General features: G+C 41.1%; 1 pseudogene across 1 annotated transcript; it reads right to left on the bottom strand.

Annotated features, from left to right (window-relative positions):
- Positions 1–225: 225 nt before the first annotated feature.
- Positions 226–16,684, bottom strand: LOC148803695 (D-glycerate 3-kinase, chloroplastic-like; annotated as a pseudogene). The gene is made up of 8 exons (XR_016082118.1): positions 16,388–16,684; positions 16,203–16,282; positions 16,052–16,103; positions 14,048–15,971; positions 13,800–13,958; positions 13,365–13,433; positions 12,404–12,767; positions 226–770 (listed from the first exon to the last, which is right to left on the bottom strand). The product of XR_016082118.1 is annotated as a D-glycerate 3-kinase, chloroplastic-like (transcript).
- Between the last annotated feature and the right edge of the window lie 249 nt (positions 16,685–16,933).

Genomic DNA, 16,933 nt, shown 5'->3' with positions numbered 1-16,933 from the left:
CAGCCTATAACACCAATGACCAACCATCCCCATTGACCTTTATTCAATAATGACATAGAAACAACAAGCACACTACAACCAAAGGCATGGGTCATGGCATATTTGATGTTTCATTTTCCATCTCAAAAAGCAAATGTCATGCCACAAGCAATGAAAGATAGGGGTACTCAAATTTGGTTACCAAAATGAAAAACAAATCGAGCCAAACTAAATAAGCAAACCACATATTGATAACTTTTGACGACGGTTGTAAACATCGTCAAAAGCCGTCAATATTTTTTCCCTGCGCTACCTACAAACGTCACCAAAAGTTCTTTGTTTTTTTTCCTATTTTGCTCATTTTTGTAGCTATCCAAATTAATTTAAATCACCTGCTTTACACCTAATTAATCATGTTTATCCATATAACTTTCTATTTGACAATATAAACATATATTAAAATATTATAAAAAACTTTAATACTTGCAATTAAACATTTATGTTTAAACAAAAAAGAAGATAAAATAACATCCAAAATGAAGGGATTTCCCGTTTGCATTCGTATTCTCCTCCCTACTTGTTACATATGCACAAGAAGACCCTCTACCAAATGCTGGTTCAATGTCTTACAAAAGACAACAATTTTCGCTAAAAGATTTGAAAGTATAAACATAATTTTTCTTGGTTGATATAAAATTAAATTTGGCTTATCTTACTAGGTTTGATGATAGAACAGCATGATGGGAATCAAAATCTCTAAGTGGAACATAAATGTTTTCCGACCCATGGCTCTGCACAGAAAAACAGTGTATTCAAACATTCTTATCAATTAAATATTATGAACATAGGGTTCAAATAAAGAGGGTAAGAATAGATAGTTGAGATCATCAATTAAATCATGCTGGTTTTTTGCTCCAAATAATAATTCACATATAAAAAGCAAGAATAGTAGATTGGTGAACTACCATAGAACTATGTGAGCATTTCTATAATTGACAAAACAGTGATTTTAGGTCCCAGATTGGTGAACTACCATAAAACTGTGAGATTCTATACAAAGCTGGAAGTGATGTTGTATCCCAACACTGAAACTAGTGGTTTTCTGAATTGCTGGATCAATGTGGTTCTCACTTCCACTAAAACATGAAATGCAAAATTTACAGCTCAATCCAACTTAATTCATGATATTGGGTACCATAAAATTCTCGTACAGAAACATGTCTTATGGTACTGATGCTTTGTGGGGTTGTGAAGCTTGACCTGACCCGACCCATTTCCATCCATCCCAAGTCCCCAACTGAATCTGGAACAGATTTTGGAAGGAGAAGTGGGCCAAGAAGGTTGGAGAAAGAAAGGGAAGGGTGGGGATTTATTTTCCTAGGACTGGTTTATTGAACGAGGGTGCTTTGTGAGGGAGACTGGTTTGATGTAAACTGTTTAATACAAAAGGAAATTCAAATTCGTTGAGTGGGACAGTTAATTGCGGAAGAAATTCAAATTCCTCCCCAAATTTGTCTCTTTTGTAGTATTTTCTTGATTGGACAGGTGAGATGAGATTATGAGAAGCAGCTAGCAAACACTATGGGATTTTTTTTGAAATGTGGCGTGGACTTTTCTCTCTTTCTCTCTCTCTTAGATATCTTTGTTGGGTGGAGGACCCCATTAGAGGGCAGAGATTGAGACATGCGTGGGCTAGGACTACCTTGGTCCCCCACCCACATGAAAGGCTTGACTTGACACGGTATACAGATATAAACAGTTAAGCAAGATTGTCAATGTGAGGGTGTGTTTGGCTGCAGGGATACGCCTGCTAGCTAGCATGAGTAAGGGAAATATATGATGGGATGTTTGACTGTTTATGCATGGCAGTATCTAGCATGCAGTTGAAGCCTCTAAAACAACAGTAATAAAATTAATTAGAAAAGGGAATATCAAGGAAATAGTTTTCTCTTAATAGAGGAAAAGAATAAAAAATATAAAAGAAAAACAACCTTCTTACTATGAAATGAGCTAGATACAAGCCTATAACTATTATATAACTACTTAGCTCACTTGAGGTTTGCTAGATAGAAGAAACCTTCATAGCAAATAAGATTTGAATCTAAAACTGTGATAGAATTTTGGAAAAATAAAAACAAATATGATAATCCTACCAAACTATTTGAATCCAGCCACAAAATGATGAATACAGAAAGGAAGAAAACCGAAATTCAGGAGACAATTTGTAAACCAAACAAATAAAAGAGAGTAGCAAAGAAAATTATGAGGGAGAATGACGGTTCAGCCCAGGGTTTTTGACATTTTGAATGTTTATAGCTCTGCAGTGGAAATCAGAAATCTGCATTGGGCCTTTCCGTACTTTTCCGAAATTATAATGGCACATAGAAAAACATATTGTAATTATTTACATAGATAATCCTAGGAAAATTTCCTAGTTATCTCATGTTGGATTTCTATTGGTTTTTCTCCTCACCCCAACTGGATAAATAATGTTCGCTTGGTTTGTCTCAAGACCTGCGATGCAAGTTCCATTTGCATTGGTACAAAAGCATGGAAGTGCACTAATCAATTTAAGTGCAAATTCTGATTTATGTTTGATTCAACTTCTACCTTATAATAATCTATTCATTTTGCAGTATAATATGGTTATAAGCAGTCATTCACAGAAATCAAAAGAAAAAAAATTCTTCCCATGAGCTCATTAGGACCCATTAAAAGGCTTCATTCATGCTCCTCTAAGTAGTAGTAGTAGTAGTAATCTCTTCTCTAACATGTAATTGGTAGTTTGTGCAATTCAATTTTTTCTTAGGTCCACAAGAAACTGAAGGGATGAGAGATCCATCCTATGGACGCCCAAAAGATTGCGGAATAAGGGGCGAATTTCAAAAATTTTATCTCTCCCTTCAACTGGGAATCGTATTCCCTATTTAGAAAATCATATTTTCAATGATCAATCTTGAACCATAAACTGAACCAGATTTGAACCAAAAGGAGTGGGAGAGGATTATACCTGATACGGAGAAATACTATCTCCCAACGGAGGTGTTCACGCCCAAGGAAAGATTCAAAATCTGCTCCCACTGAAGATGGCGCAGTGAAGGATGGAGCAGAATCAGCAATGTTCTTCAAAAGAACTTGACCCTTCGCAAGAATCAACTGGACGGCTTGTGAGTACAGCTCCAACCATTCTTTTCCCAAAAGATTGAGATCAAGATCAAATCTTGATTGCTCCCAAGAACTGGAGATCGAACTGAAGGAATGGCAATGGCAGGAAGGTGGCGGCAGGAGAGAATTCACAGTATGCAGGAAATCTCTCAATCTCTCTTTCTTTAAGAGAAGAATGCTGTTGATGATGTAAAAGGCTGCCGCCCCCTTCCCCTTTTATAATCTCAAAGGGATCAGCTCCTAATCAGATTAGGAGTTGCTAATCCAAATCATATTTGGGTTAGAAGTCCCTTAGTGATAAGGGATAATCCTTATCTTATCTGCAAATCAGATCAGCTGTCTCCTAATCTAATTAGGAGGTTTCCAGATCTAAATCTTATTTAGATCTTGGACTCTCTGAGTGGATAGGGTCTAAGCCCAATCCTTTGAGCTGACCCACTTTAGAATTCGCCCCCTTTAAATGACTGATCAAATCAGCCCAGTTCGAAATGGGCTTAAGGCCCATTAAGGTTATGTACTCAAAAAGCTTCCAAATTGCTGCCCAGTTGGGCTTCCTTGTATGGCGTGGGACCCAAGCATTGATCTACACATCAGCCACATGGGTTCGGCCCAGCCTTTGTTACAAGGCCTGGCCGAATACACTATTAATGACAGTGCACCCCCTGAAACCCATCAAATGGGCTCTATGGGCCCAACACTTACACTAAGTGGTCCCTGGGCCAAGCCACCTTGTAACACCCAGGGACTGTGGGCAGATGCAAGATTAGCCCATCAGGTATTATCCTCAATGGTCTTACACTTGACCTCTCAGCCCATAATGATCATACACTGCCCGACAAGAGAGGACCTCTCCCCCGGCTGCAAGGAACAGTGTTGCACTCTCCACTTATATGGATCCCGGGAATTAAAACCTTCTTGCAAACAATTTAGAAACCATAATATATATACTTTTATATCTGATATAAAATATATTTTGCAAAAACAAATCTCAACGGTTGAAATCGGCTGCCGGCAGTCTTGGTTTCCATCAGTGAGAGTGCATCCCCGATCATTACCTTTGTCCGACAAAGGGGCTGATCCTGTCACTATGATCACCCACTCAGATGAATTCTCGGACTGTCCCAACATACCCAGGTTTTGACCCCCGCTAAGGATCTCACTGATTGGTACATCAAAGACAGCCCAATCCGACACCTAGTGCATTATCATAATCGAGTCTAGGGGTCGGGTGTTACTTTCCAGTTTTGCCCATCAATCTCCAAGGTCCAGGGCAATACTGGAAATCTGGTCCAGTTCATAGGTTCAATGAATCCTACACTGTATGTGCCTAGGGTCTCACCCTGGCAGCTGAGACAGGCCACCCCAACCGACTTGGTGGCACTACAGTGTCAGCCTTGTCAGGATAGGTCTCCCCAGACCGACCCACTGGCTGTGAACATTCTAAACTAACACGAGTCTCATTAAGTGTCCAGTTTAAGGGTATTACACAGAAACATACCAAGGGAACATGAATCAAATATGTATCTTTATTTATTTACAATAAACTCATAAAGTACATCATTCTGATTGAAGCTAAGGGCATACAAAACTGTCTAACAGCTCCCACTTGCACTTAGGTCCAATCTGGTTCTAGCCGGAGTCCCATGCTTTCCACGTGTTTCTCAAACACTTTCTGTGATAGTGGCTTTGTCAATGGGTCTGCTACATTTTCCGCTGACGCTACCTTCTGAATCAGGATGTCCCCTCTACCAACAATCTCCCGCAGTACGTGGTACTTCCTCTCGATGTGCTTCGACTTCGAGTGGGCTCGTGGCTCCTTAGCCTGAGCAATGGCTCCATTGTTGTCACACAACAATGGGATGGGTAATGTGCTGGATGGAACTACTCCCAACTCGTGAATGAACTTCTTCATCCACACGGCTTCTTTGGCAGCCTCACTTGCGGCAATGTACTCGGCCTCGGTCGTGGAGTCTGCAGTGGACCCCTGTTTGCTGCTTTTCCAGCAAACAGCACACGATCCTATCGTGAAAACATATCCAGATGTAGACTTTCTATTATCTGGGTCTGACTGGAAATCGGCATCTGTAAACCCTTGGATCTGTAGTGAGCTACCGTCGAATACTAGACAAAACTCTTTTGTCCTTCGAAGGTACTTAAGTATGTTTTTCACAGTAGTCCAATGCTCCTGCCCTGGGTTGGCCTGAAATCTGCTTACTACACTCACTGCCTAAGCTTTGTCAAGACGAGTGCACAGCATGGCATACATGATGCTCCCTACGGCTGAGGCATAAGGAACGTTTTTCATGCCATCTATCTCCTCAGGAGTCTTAGGAGACATCTTCTTGGAGAGAGTGACTCCGTGCCTGAAAGGAACGTTTCCTTTCTTGGAGTTTTCCATGCTGTATCTCTTGACTATTTTGTCAATGTAAGCAGATTGGGATAATCCTATTATCCGCTTCGATCTATCTCTATAGAGTCGAAGACCCGGTATATAGGAGGCTTCTCCAAGATCTTTCATGGAGAGTTGCTGTGAAAGCCATACTTTCACCGTAGTTAACATTCCTACATCATTCCCAATGAGTAGAATGTCATCTACATACAGAACCAAGAAGGTAACCTTATCCCCACTGTACTTCCTGTAGACACAGGGTTCATCCGGATTCTGCTCGAAATCAAACGTTTTGACAGCAGAGTTAAAACGGATGTTCCAACTTCTAGAAGCTTGCTTAAGTCCATATATGGATCTGTTAAGTTTACATACCATGGTTTCCTGACCTGCAGCAACGAAGCCTTAAGGCTGCTGCATATAGATATCTTCAGCAAGATCTCCATTCAGGAATGCAGTTTTGACATCCATCTGCCAAATCTCATAATCATGGTATGCTGCTACAGCTAGCAGGATCCTAATGGATTTAAGCATGGCCACAGGCGAAAAGGTTTCCTCATAATCGATGCCCTCTTTTCTGAGTGTACCCTTTCGCCACCAGACGAGCCTTGAAGGTCTCAACTTTACCATCGGGGCCCTTCTTCCTCTTGTAAATCCATTTGCAACCGATTGCCTTTACCCCGGAGGGCGGATCTACTAGAGTCCAGACTCCATTGGTCTCCATTGAGTCCATCTCTGCCCTCATGGCCTCCACCCACTTCTGGGAATCTATGTCCAACATAGCTTCCGCGTAAGTTACGGGATCCTCCTCACTAGTCAAGGTTTCCACCAGGTAACTATCCTGGTCATAACCATAACGGACTGGTGGCCTGGATGCCCGAGTTGATCTTCTAAGTTGGTCACTACCTGGAACTTGTGGGACATCTCCCACTGCTCCTGAGCTCTCCTCATCAAGAACAACTTCCTGACGATGGGTGTCCAGGATATAGTCGGTTTCCAAGAATTGTGCATTTCGACTGCAGAACACTTTCTGCTCACTTGGGTCATAGAAAAGGTAACCTACAGAGCCTTTTGGGTAGCCTACAAATAGGCAACGACTGGTCTTAGATTCCAATTTGTCTGCACTTGTTCTTTTAACGTGTGCTGGACAACCCCAAATCTTCAAGTGTCTGACACTTCGTTTCTTTTCGGTCCAAAGTTCATATGGAGTATTCGGAACCGATTTGGTTGGAACCCGATTCAGCACGTAAATCGCAGTCTCTAATGCGTAACCCCAAAAGGATGTGGGTAACTCTGAGTGTATGAGAAGCGACTGGACCATATCTAATAAGGTCCTATTCCTCCTCTCTGAAACACCGTTAAGTTGTGGTGTAGCAGGAGGAGCTAATTGTGATACTATCCCATTGTCCTTTAAGTAGTCCCTGAATTCGTCAGAGAGATATTCGCCACCTCGATCGGATCGAAGGGCTTTAATTTCTCTCCCTAACTATTTCTCGACCTCTTGTCTAAACTCTTTGAACTTTTCAAAGGATTCAGACTTGTGTCTCATTAGGTACACGTAACCATATCGTGAAAAATCATCTGTGAAGGTGATGAAATACACGTGTTGATTTCGTGTCCTAACACTCAGGGGACCACATACATCAGTATGTATTAGGTCAAGTGTGCCTGTACATCTTTCAGGCTTACCGTTAAATGGCTGTTTCGTCATCTTGCCTTGTAGGCAAGGCTCACAAGTGGGAAGATCTTCTACAGTTAGAAAATCTAAAGGACCATCCTTTACCAATCTTGTGATTCAGTCAACACCGATGTGGCCAAGTCGGTAATGCCACAGACACGTGGGATTAACTGTATCGCGGGCTCTTTTCTTGGGGATTTCAGCCGACGTAGTTTCGGTTATGTTAGTTTCTAGAGAAGGATGTAGAACATAGAGACCGTTCTCCAGTTCCCTGTATGCGATGAATCTGTTGTTTCTTTTAATAGTAATCGTATTACTAAAGAAGATAGAATAACCATCTGCACACAGTTTTGAGACAGAAATCAAATTTCTTCTTAAATTTTGTACATAAAGGCAATCTTTGAGTACAATTATTCCTTCTCTGAAACATAATTCCACGGTTCCTATGGCCGCGGCTGCAACAGTTGCAGCAGTCCCCAAGTAAAGTGTTACTTCTCCTTCACTCAGCCTTCTGCTTACCTTGAACCCCTGCAGTGAGTTGAAGCCCCGGAGTCAATACACCAGGACGCAAAAGCTACCAACAAATTGGTTTCTATAACACAAGTTTCGAAGTTACCTTTCTTGGATTCCAGGTAGGTAGGACAATTCCTTTTCCAGTGGCCGGTCTTCTTGCAAAAATGACAGGCATCTGATGCCTTGTCCTTCCTCTGTTTCTTGGGTTTGGCAGCCTTTTTCTGGGGCTTTCTCTTTGCCTTCCTTTTATTGCCCGATTTGCCAGTTTCAACAAGCATGGCAATGGGCTCATCCTTTTTAATCAATTCTTCGGCCCTCTGCAACATATTGCTGAGTTCTTGCAAGCTGACGTTCAGCTTGTTCATGTTGTAGTTCATGATGAATGGATTAAAGGATGGAGGCAGAGAGTTGAGAATAGCATCGATCTGAGTCACCAGATCCAGCCCGGATCCAAGAGCCTCTAGTTCGTTGATATAGCCCATCATCCGGAGACAATGGTCGTGAACTTGTTGGCCCTTGGTCATCTACACGGTCATGAACTGTTTCAAGACCTTCTGCCAAGTAGAACGATTCTGCTCTTCGTACATTGTCCTAAGACTGTCCAATACGTATTTAGCAAGTTCGATCTGATTGAACTGCCTCTGAATTGGATTGTCCAAGGAGGCAATGATATAGCAGCGGGCAAGGGAGTTTTTCTCCTCCCATTCTTGGTATTCTCTTCTTCGGGCCTCAGAAGCCCTATCTCCCGGACGGTCCGGGGCAGGATTCTTGGCTACCTTGACCAATCTCTCAGAGGTCAAGACCAACAAAAGGTTCCTGTACCAGTCAGCACAGTTTGGGCCTTTCAACTTGTTATCATCAAGTAGCTTTGCAAATGATCCGTTTTCCATTTTCTGATAAAAGAGCAAACATCAGTCCACGACCTAATTTGATTCATGTTCATTTCATAGATATGGATTTTAATCTACGATCCATTTCCATTTATTCGTCTCTGAGATTTCCCTCCTTTCTCAGTGACGGAGACTATGGGTTGTCTCTGGAAATGTGGGAAATCACATAGGGTGCATGAGGCCAACTGTTTCAGCTGCATAACCCCACCACCTTTCTGTGAAGGATCATATCCACTCATCATATGAGTTTTCCCTTTGGCCTCTGTCAGACAAGGTTCAGAGCCGTTTTCAGGTAAACCTTTCTGTCCAGTGAGTGCTTACCCATCATGTTCGTGAACGCCAAGGTACCGTGAGAGAGTTCCCATTTTCTAGTGAAGCCCCTCCCACATCGGTCTATGACGCCGCTATCATCTTATGAAACACTTAGACAAGCCCAACAGCAAATGGATAGCCCATTTTCTGGTGCGTTTCCTCATTACTGAAGGACCCATCCATGTGCTAATGATGGAAGGCCTTTAGAGAGTTCATCATATGAATCTCCCTATCACGTGCACTCATATTATCTGAAGGGAACAGATAATTACGCCCTAGTTTTATCTTTAGGTTAAACCAAAGTTGCTCCCACTGACTTTCATAAAGCCAGATTTTGGTGGGCCTAAATCGGCTAGGGTTCCGCACGAGGCCTCATGATGAGGTGTGGGGCCCACCACTAAGGGAGGTCATCCAATGACCTAAAGGGACACCATGGCAATGATGTGCATTCAGCCATGGTGTGCGAAAAAGCCACTGTCGATTGAGCATGGGCCAAGTACTTATGGCCCATGTACGTAGCACATCACACATCCATACATCACTTACAGGGATAAATTGATCCAATCAATTAATCATCTGTAAAGCCCATTTGAAGCCCATTTTAAATCCATAATATTAACCATTAACATTATCTAGGTATATGGGCCGAACGGTTCAACCCATATAGCTTTAAGGGTTAAGTGGGCTTTTAGCAGTTTTAACTGTTTAAAACTGGGCCTTTACAGGTTGGGCCGAATTAACCATTCAATTAAATATCAATCCTTAGGCCCATTAGTGGGAAAATTAGGGCTGACTTTCAGCCTTGATTAAACCCTAGATTTGGTCCAAACAGTTTGAACCAATCTTGGTTCGAATGGGTCTAGGGTTTGATTTTTTTAATTAAATCTTTAATTCAAGAAAATAATCTGAAATTAATTACTGATAAAAGAAAAACAACAATCAGTCAATCAGGGCTGTTCGTACAATCCATCCTACAAAACAGAGGTTAGATCATAGAATGCAGTTTCACAAACTGCAAATCGCAGATAGCGATTCTCCCATCTGCAAAATTTTCTTCTCGGCGATTTCTCCCTTTCTGCGCCGCCATCTTCGATCCAAAATAAAATAAAATAGAAATCCTATTTCTATTAATTATTACATCAGATCGAATGCCTATACATTGAGTCTAAAAATAAAAAAAAATTATTTACAGACCAAATGTAATAAATAAATCAGGAAACTGCAAATCTTGCAGGTTCCCTGCGCAAACCAAGATTTCGATCTCCTCTTGTACGAACAGCCCATAAATCAAGAAAATCATAAAGAACAATTCTAAATAATAATCAGATTTATATAAAATTAATTTCAGATTATTCGCCCATTAATTTTGGGAACAAAATTTCCCAAAACCCATATCTGCGCAAATCGGGTAGAACACCTTCTGCCCATTTGCGCAGGTTCAGATCTGAAACAAATTGGTTCAAGATTTGAACCTGGCTCTGATACCACTGAAGGGATGAGAGATCCATCCTATGGACGCCCAAAAGATTGTGGAATAAGGGGCGAATTTCAAAAGTTTTATCTCTCCCTTCAACTGGGAATCGTATTCCCTATTTAGAAAATCATATTTTCAATGATCAATCTTGAACCATAAACTGAACCGGATCTGAACCAAAAGGAGTGGGAGAGGATTATACCTGATACGGAGAAATACTATCTCCCAACGGAGGTGTTCACGCCCAAGGAAGGATCCAAAATCTGCTCCCACTGAGGATGGCACAGTGAAGGATGGAGCAGAATCAGCAATGTTCTTCAAAAGAACTTGACCCTTCGCAAGAATCAACTGGACGGCTTGTGAGTACAGCTCCAACCAATCTTTTCCCAAAAGATTGAGATCAAGATCAAATCTTGATTGCTCCCAAGAACTGGAGATCGAACTGAAGGAATGGCAATGGCAGGAAGGTGGCGGCAGGAGAGAATTCACAGTATGCAGGAAATCTCTCAATCTCTCTTTCTTTAAGAGAAGAATGCTGTTGATGATGTAAAAGGCTGCCGCCCCCTTCCCCTTTTATAATCTCAAAGGGATCAGCTCCTAATCAGATTAGGAGTTGCTAATCCAAATCATATTTGGGTTAGAAGTCCCTTAGTGATAAGGGATAATCCTTATCTTATCTGCAAATCAGATCAGCTGTCTCCTAATCTAATTAGGAGGTTTCCAGATCTAAATCTTATTTAGATCTTGGACTCTCTGAGTGGATAGGGTCTAAGCCCAATCCTTTGAGCTGACCCACTTCAGAATTCGCCCCCTTTAAATGACTGATCAAATCAGCCCAGTTCGAAATGGGCTTAAGGCCCATTAAGGTTATGTACTCAAAAAGCTTCCAAATTGCTGCCCAGTTGGGCTTCCTTGTATGGCGTGGGACCCAAGCATTGATCTACACATCAGCCACATGGGTTCGGCCCAGCCTTTGTTACAAGGCCTGGCCGAATACACTGTTAATGACAGTGCACCCCCTGAAACCCATCAAATGGGCTCTATGGGCCCAACACTTACACTAAGTGGTCCCTGGGCCAAGCCACCTTGTAACACCCAGGGACTATGGGCAGATGCAAGATTAGCCCATCAGGTATTATCCTCAATGGTCTTACACTTGACCTCTCAGCCCATAATGATCATACACTGCCCGACAAGAGAGGACCTCTCCCCCGGCTGCAAGGAACAGTGTTGCACTCTCCACTTATATGGATCCCGGGAATTAAAACCTTCTTGCAAACAATTTAGAAACCATAATATATATACTTTTATATCTGATATAAAATATATTTTGCAAAAACAAATCTCAACGGTTGAAATCGGCTGCCGGCAGTCTTGGTTTCCATCAGTGAGAGTGCATCCCCGATCATTACCTTTGTCCGACAAAGGGGCTGATCCTATCACTATGATCACCCACTCAGATGAATTCTCGGACTGTCCCAACATACCCAGGTTTTGACCCCCGCTAAGGATCTCACTGATTGGTACATCAAAGACAGCCCAATCCGACACCTAGTGCAGTATCATAATCGAGTCTAGGGGTCGGGTGTTACTTTCCAGTTTTGCCCATCAATCTCCAAGGTCCAGGGCAATACTGGAAATCTGGTCCAGTTCATAGGTTCAATGAATCCTACACTGTATGTGCCTAGGGTCTCACCCTGGCAGCTGAGACAGGCCACCCCAACCGACTTGGTGGCACTACAGTGTCAGCCTTGTCAGGATAGGTCTCCCCAGACCGACCCACTGGCTTTGAACATTCTAAACTAACACGAGTCTCATTAAGTGTCCAGTTTAAGGGTATTACACAGAAACATACCAAGGGAACATGAATCAAATATGTATCTTTATTTATTTACAATAAACTCATAAAGTACATCATTCTGATTGAAGCTAAGGGCATACAAAACTGTCTAACAGAAACAAGATAAATATCTGGGAAATGTCTATCGTTTTTGTGATAGCCATACCTGAACTATGTTGAGTGTGGGGAATGGATCAGGCATAGGCATGCCATATTATTGTGCCATCCGCTCCATGAAGGATTGCAAATGTAGCACGTGTGAATTCAGGTTCACCATGTCCGATTGAAGATTGTCCACCTTTGCCCAAAGTTGTTGGTTCTCTTGCTCCAACTGTGTCGTGTATGTGGTGGCAGTTGTACTTTGAGAGGTGCTTTCGGACCTTGCAGTATTAATGTTCATGGATAACACATATACCTGCAATCGCCACTCAGACACAACTTGGGTCCTTGACCTTGATTACCATCCATGACTTAACAAACTTGTCCCATGCATCATAATAAGCCTCAAGGTCTTCGTTAACAACCACTAGCTGCACACAACTAAAACCATCTTAGATCCAAAATCTTCAAACCTATATACAAAATGAGAGCCTTAGAAATAAAACATTAGGCTGAGTTTGGATGGAATACAAATGAAAATATATGCAGTGCAAATACATACAAAATACAAGGTTTTGCACTCTATATATTTGTATTTGTACTCCTCCAAACTCAGCCATAATTGAAACAAACAAATTGACCAGTCCAAACATGTGGATCGATGGCCTTGACTACTTCCCTTTCAAGGGGTTTAAAATTAAGCATCCAACCTTCAAACAAAATAGCCTAAACCATCCAAAGGGCAAAACAATAATGAGACAGAATGGAAAATTATTGATTCAGTAAGCTTTCTATTGGATAAGCTTCAGGAGTTGTGTTTTTTAAAGCCCCAATTCTAAGGTTTGTGTTTTGGGGCTTAAAATTGTTTTGGGACTTTAGTTTAGATTATGTTTTTTTTTAAAGGCATACTTACTGAACACTTAAAACACTTTTTGTCACATTTTGGTTTCCCACAGCCCAAAACTCAAATGTGAAGCTTATCCAAACATAACCTTTAATAATCAAAAAACTGAAGATCACTATCTTACTGCTAGTGGCCCTTCAACCTCTGGCCATGTTGAAGGATCAGATCTGTCACCTCTTCCACCAAACGCAGACTGTATAGAGAGATGTATACCCTATCAATATATAATCTTAAACTCATAAAGAATCTTCAAAAATAAAGAAAAGGGCTGATGATAATTTTCTGCTTGCTTTGTTGTAACGTGGAAGCTTCATCCTCATGCCTGGATGGCTTACAACCCATTGTTACAGACAGGATACCATGTTTTTATAAAGAAAGGAAAACTCCATTATTTGGAACATGAATAAATCAATGCTTTCTTAGTTCGGGAAGGGTGCAAATACAAATATGTATAGTGTCAATTTTGCATTGTACAGTATCTATTTGTATTTGCACTCTTTCCAAACTGAGCCATAGAAATCATCAAAGGCAGTAATGCAGACTGTTGAGACATACATACTTTCTTTTGTCAATCTGCACAGGTCCATCAGTCTTTCAATAGAGAGATGAAGATCATGGCCGAAGGGAGTGAGAGATCCATCAGATGGATGCCCAAAACTTGCAGAATAGGGTGGGCGAATTTCAAAAATTTTCTCCCTTCAATTAGGAATCGTATTCCCTATTTTAGAAAAATCATATTTTTCAATGATCAATCTTGAACCATAAATCGAACCAGATTTGAAACGAAATAGTAGGAGAGGGATATACCTGATATAGAGAAATAGTATCTCTCAATGGAGGTGTTCATGCCCAAAGAATATCACTAAAGACTGCTCCCACTGAAGATGACACAGTGGATGGAGGAGCAGAATCAGCAGGGTCCGTCCCACGAACCAAACTCTTCAGGAAGAATCCAATGGAGGCAGTGAACACAACTTCCTATCAGCCTTTCTCCAAAGACTGATATCAAGAACACTTCTTGATCTTCTCCCACCAAGGAGATCGAACTAGCAGTGAGGCGGCAACTGGAGGAGAACGCAAGAGCAGGAGATGGCACAGATATCTTCTTTCTTGGTTGTTTGAGATTTGATCTCTAGATGCTTGGATGATATGGATTGTTCGCCCCCTCCAGTCTTTACAAGCTTAAAGAGATCAGCTCCTGATCCTATCAGGAGTTTCCTAATTCAGATCATTATCTGAATTTGGACTCTCTTTAAGTGATAAGGATAAGACCCTTATCTTATTTGTAGATTATATCAGCCTTCTCTTGATCTTATCAGGAGGTTTCCAGATCTAAATTCAGATCTGGTCTCTTTGAGTGGATAGAGTGGGACTTTATCCTATCAACTAATTTAATCCCAAATCCGCCCCCTCTATTTAACTAATTAAAACAAGCCAGTTCGAAATGGGCTTTAAGCCCAATAAGTCTGTGTGTTCAAACTGCTTCCAAACTGCTACCTAGTTGGGCTTCCTTGTATGGCGTGGGACCCAAGCATTGATCTACACATCAGCCACATAGGTTCGGCCCAGCCTTTGTTACAAGGCCTGGCCGAATATACTGTTGTGGACAATGCACCCCCTGAAACCCATCACATGGGCCTCTATTGGGCCCAACACTTACATTAAGTGGTCCCTGGGCCAAGCCACCTTATAAAAACCCAAGGACTGTGGGCAGATGCAAGATTAGTCCATCAGGTATTACCCCTAGTGGCCTTACACTTAACCTCTTAGCCATAATGATCAAACACTGCCCGACAAGAGAGGACCTCTCCCTCGACTGCAAGGAACAGTGTTGCACTCTCTGCTTATGTGGATCCCGAGAATTAAAACCTTTTGCAAACATTTTAGAAACCGTAATATATATATATATACTTTTATATCTCATATAAAATATATTTTGCAAAACAAATCTCTACGATTAAAATCGGTTGTCGACAGTCTTGGATTCCATCAGAGAGAGTGCATCCCCGATCATTACCTTTGTCCAACAAAGGGGCTGATCCTGTCACTATGATCACCTACTCAGATGAATTCTCAAACTGTCCCAACATACCCCCGCTAAGGATCTCACTGATTGGCATATCAAAGACAGTCCAATCCGACACCTAGTGCAGTATCATAATCGAGTCTAGGGGTCAAGTGTAACTTTCCAGTTTTACCCATCAATCTCCAAGGTCCAGGGCAACATTGGAAATCTGGTCCGGTTCAAAGAATTAATTAATTCTACGCTGCATGTGCCTTGGGTCTCACCCTGGCAGCTGAGACAGGTCACCCCAACCGACTTGGTGGCACATCAGTGTCAGCCTTGTCAGGATAGGTCTCCCCAGACCGACCCACCAGCTATGAACATTCTAAACTAACACGAGTCTCATTAAGTGTTCAGTTTAAGGGTATAACACAGAAACAAACCACAAGAACATGAATCAAATATGCATTTTATTCATTTACAATAAATGTCAAAAGTACATCATTCTGATTGAAGCTAAAGGCATACAAAGACTGTCTAACAATGGCTTCTAGCATTCCTCCGAAGCTGATGAAGGCAGAAATTGACAAAAATTGAAAGAACAAATCCCTTATATCTACTTTTAACAAGTTAAGGAGAAGAATATTAAAATATCAAACGGAAGGCATTAATTTCAATTGCTACCTCTAAAAGTGCATTTCCAGGATTTTCTTATCGCAGTTCAGCCTACAATAAAATCAAACCATAAACAAAATTTTGAGTTGAAGAAGGGGAAAATACTTAAATGAACTACAAATGATCATTACTTGATCCTCAGCTATCAAATAGAAATCATCCATTGATATTGTTGCAGAATTCCTAAGATTAATTATAGCTTCAGAAACTCCATATTTTTCATATAGTCTTCACTCTAAAAAGGAAATTTTATATAAAATATTGCACTAGTTTGCAACCAACCTTCCAGTGCATCGTAAAAGATAATCTAGAGCAAAAATAAGTGTAGTCTTCCCACTTCCTTGTGGAGCAGCGAAACCAATCTGTACCACAAACAGAAATTATCTATATGAGCTGCTTATGCAAACACACTTATGGACAGTGATCAGGGAATAAGGAAAACGATATGTCCAAAAGGATATCTATACCACTAAAAGAGTGATATCTTCTGCAACCTTGAACATTGACCTATGATGGAAAATTTGATCTTCACACCAGAAGAACACCGGTATATACAAGTGATAAAATCTGGCTTTTTGAGGGATTGATAGGTTAAGTTCATTGAATTAAAATAATTTGCAGAGGTAAAGCCCACATTTTAACCACTTATGAAAAGTCTGCAATTTTTTTGGGGTCAAACCCAGTTTCTCTACAAGAGGACCTGAGCATGCAAACTCGTAAAGTTCCTACATAGAGGAAACAACCGTTGGTGTTGCAGGAGACGTTGAATTTAATTAGCCCTGCCTCCAGCTGTTGTTGATGATGGTGTCAAAAAATATGGAATTGTCCTGCATCGGTGAACATCCTTGGGCTAGAAAAAAAAAAAAAAAAAAAAAAAACAAAAACAGATACCAGCAAAAACCTCCAGAATGTATTAGTAGTTTAGTACAATTTTCTTTTGGGTATTACAAAAAGAAATTTGGCAAATGCATATATTATAACCACTCAAACTCTTCCTGGAATATGTCTACTCT

Source organism: Nelumbo nucifera, chromosome 1 (genome assembly GCF_055504915.1).
Source record: "Nelumbo nucifera cultivar China Antique chromosome 1, China Antique-T2T, whole genome shotgun sequence".
Classification (NCBI taxonomy): Eukaryota; Viridiplantae; Streptophyta; class Magnoliopsida; order Proteales; family Nelumbonaceae; genus Nelumbo; species Nelumbo nucifera.
The sequence above is the reverse complement of the archived record's forward strand: the minus strand, read 5'-3'. Positions and strand labels throughout refer to the sequence as shown.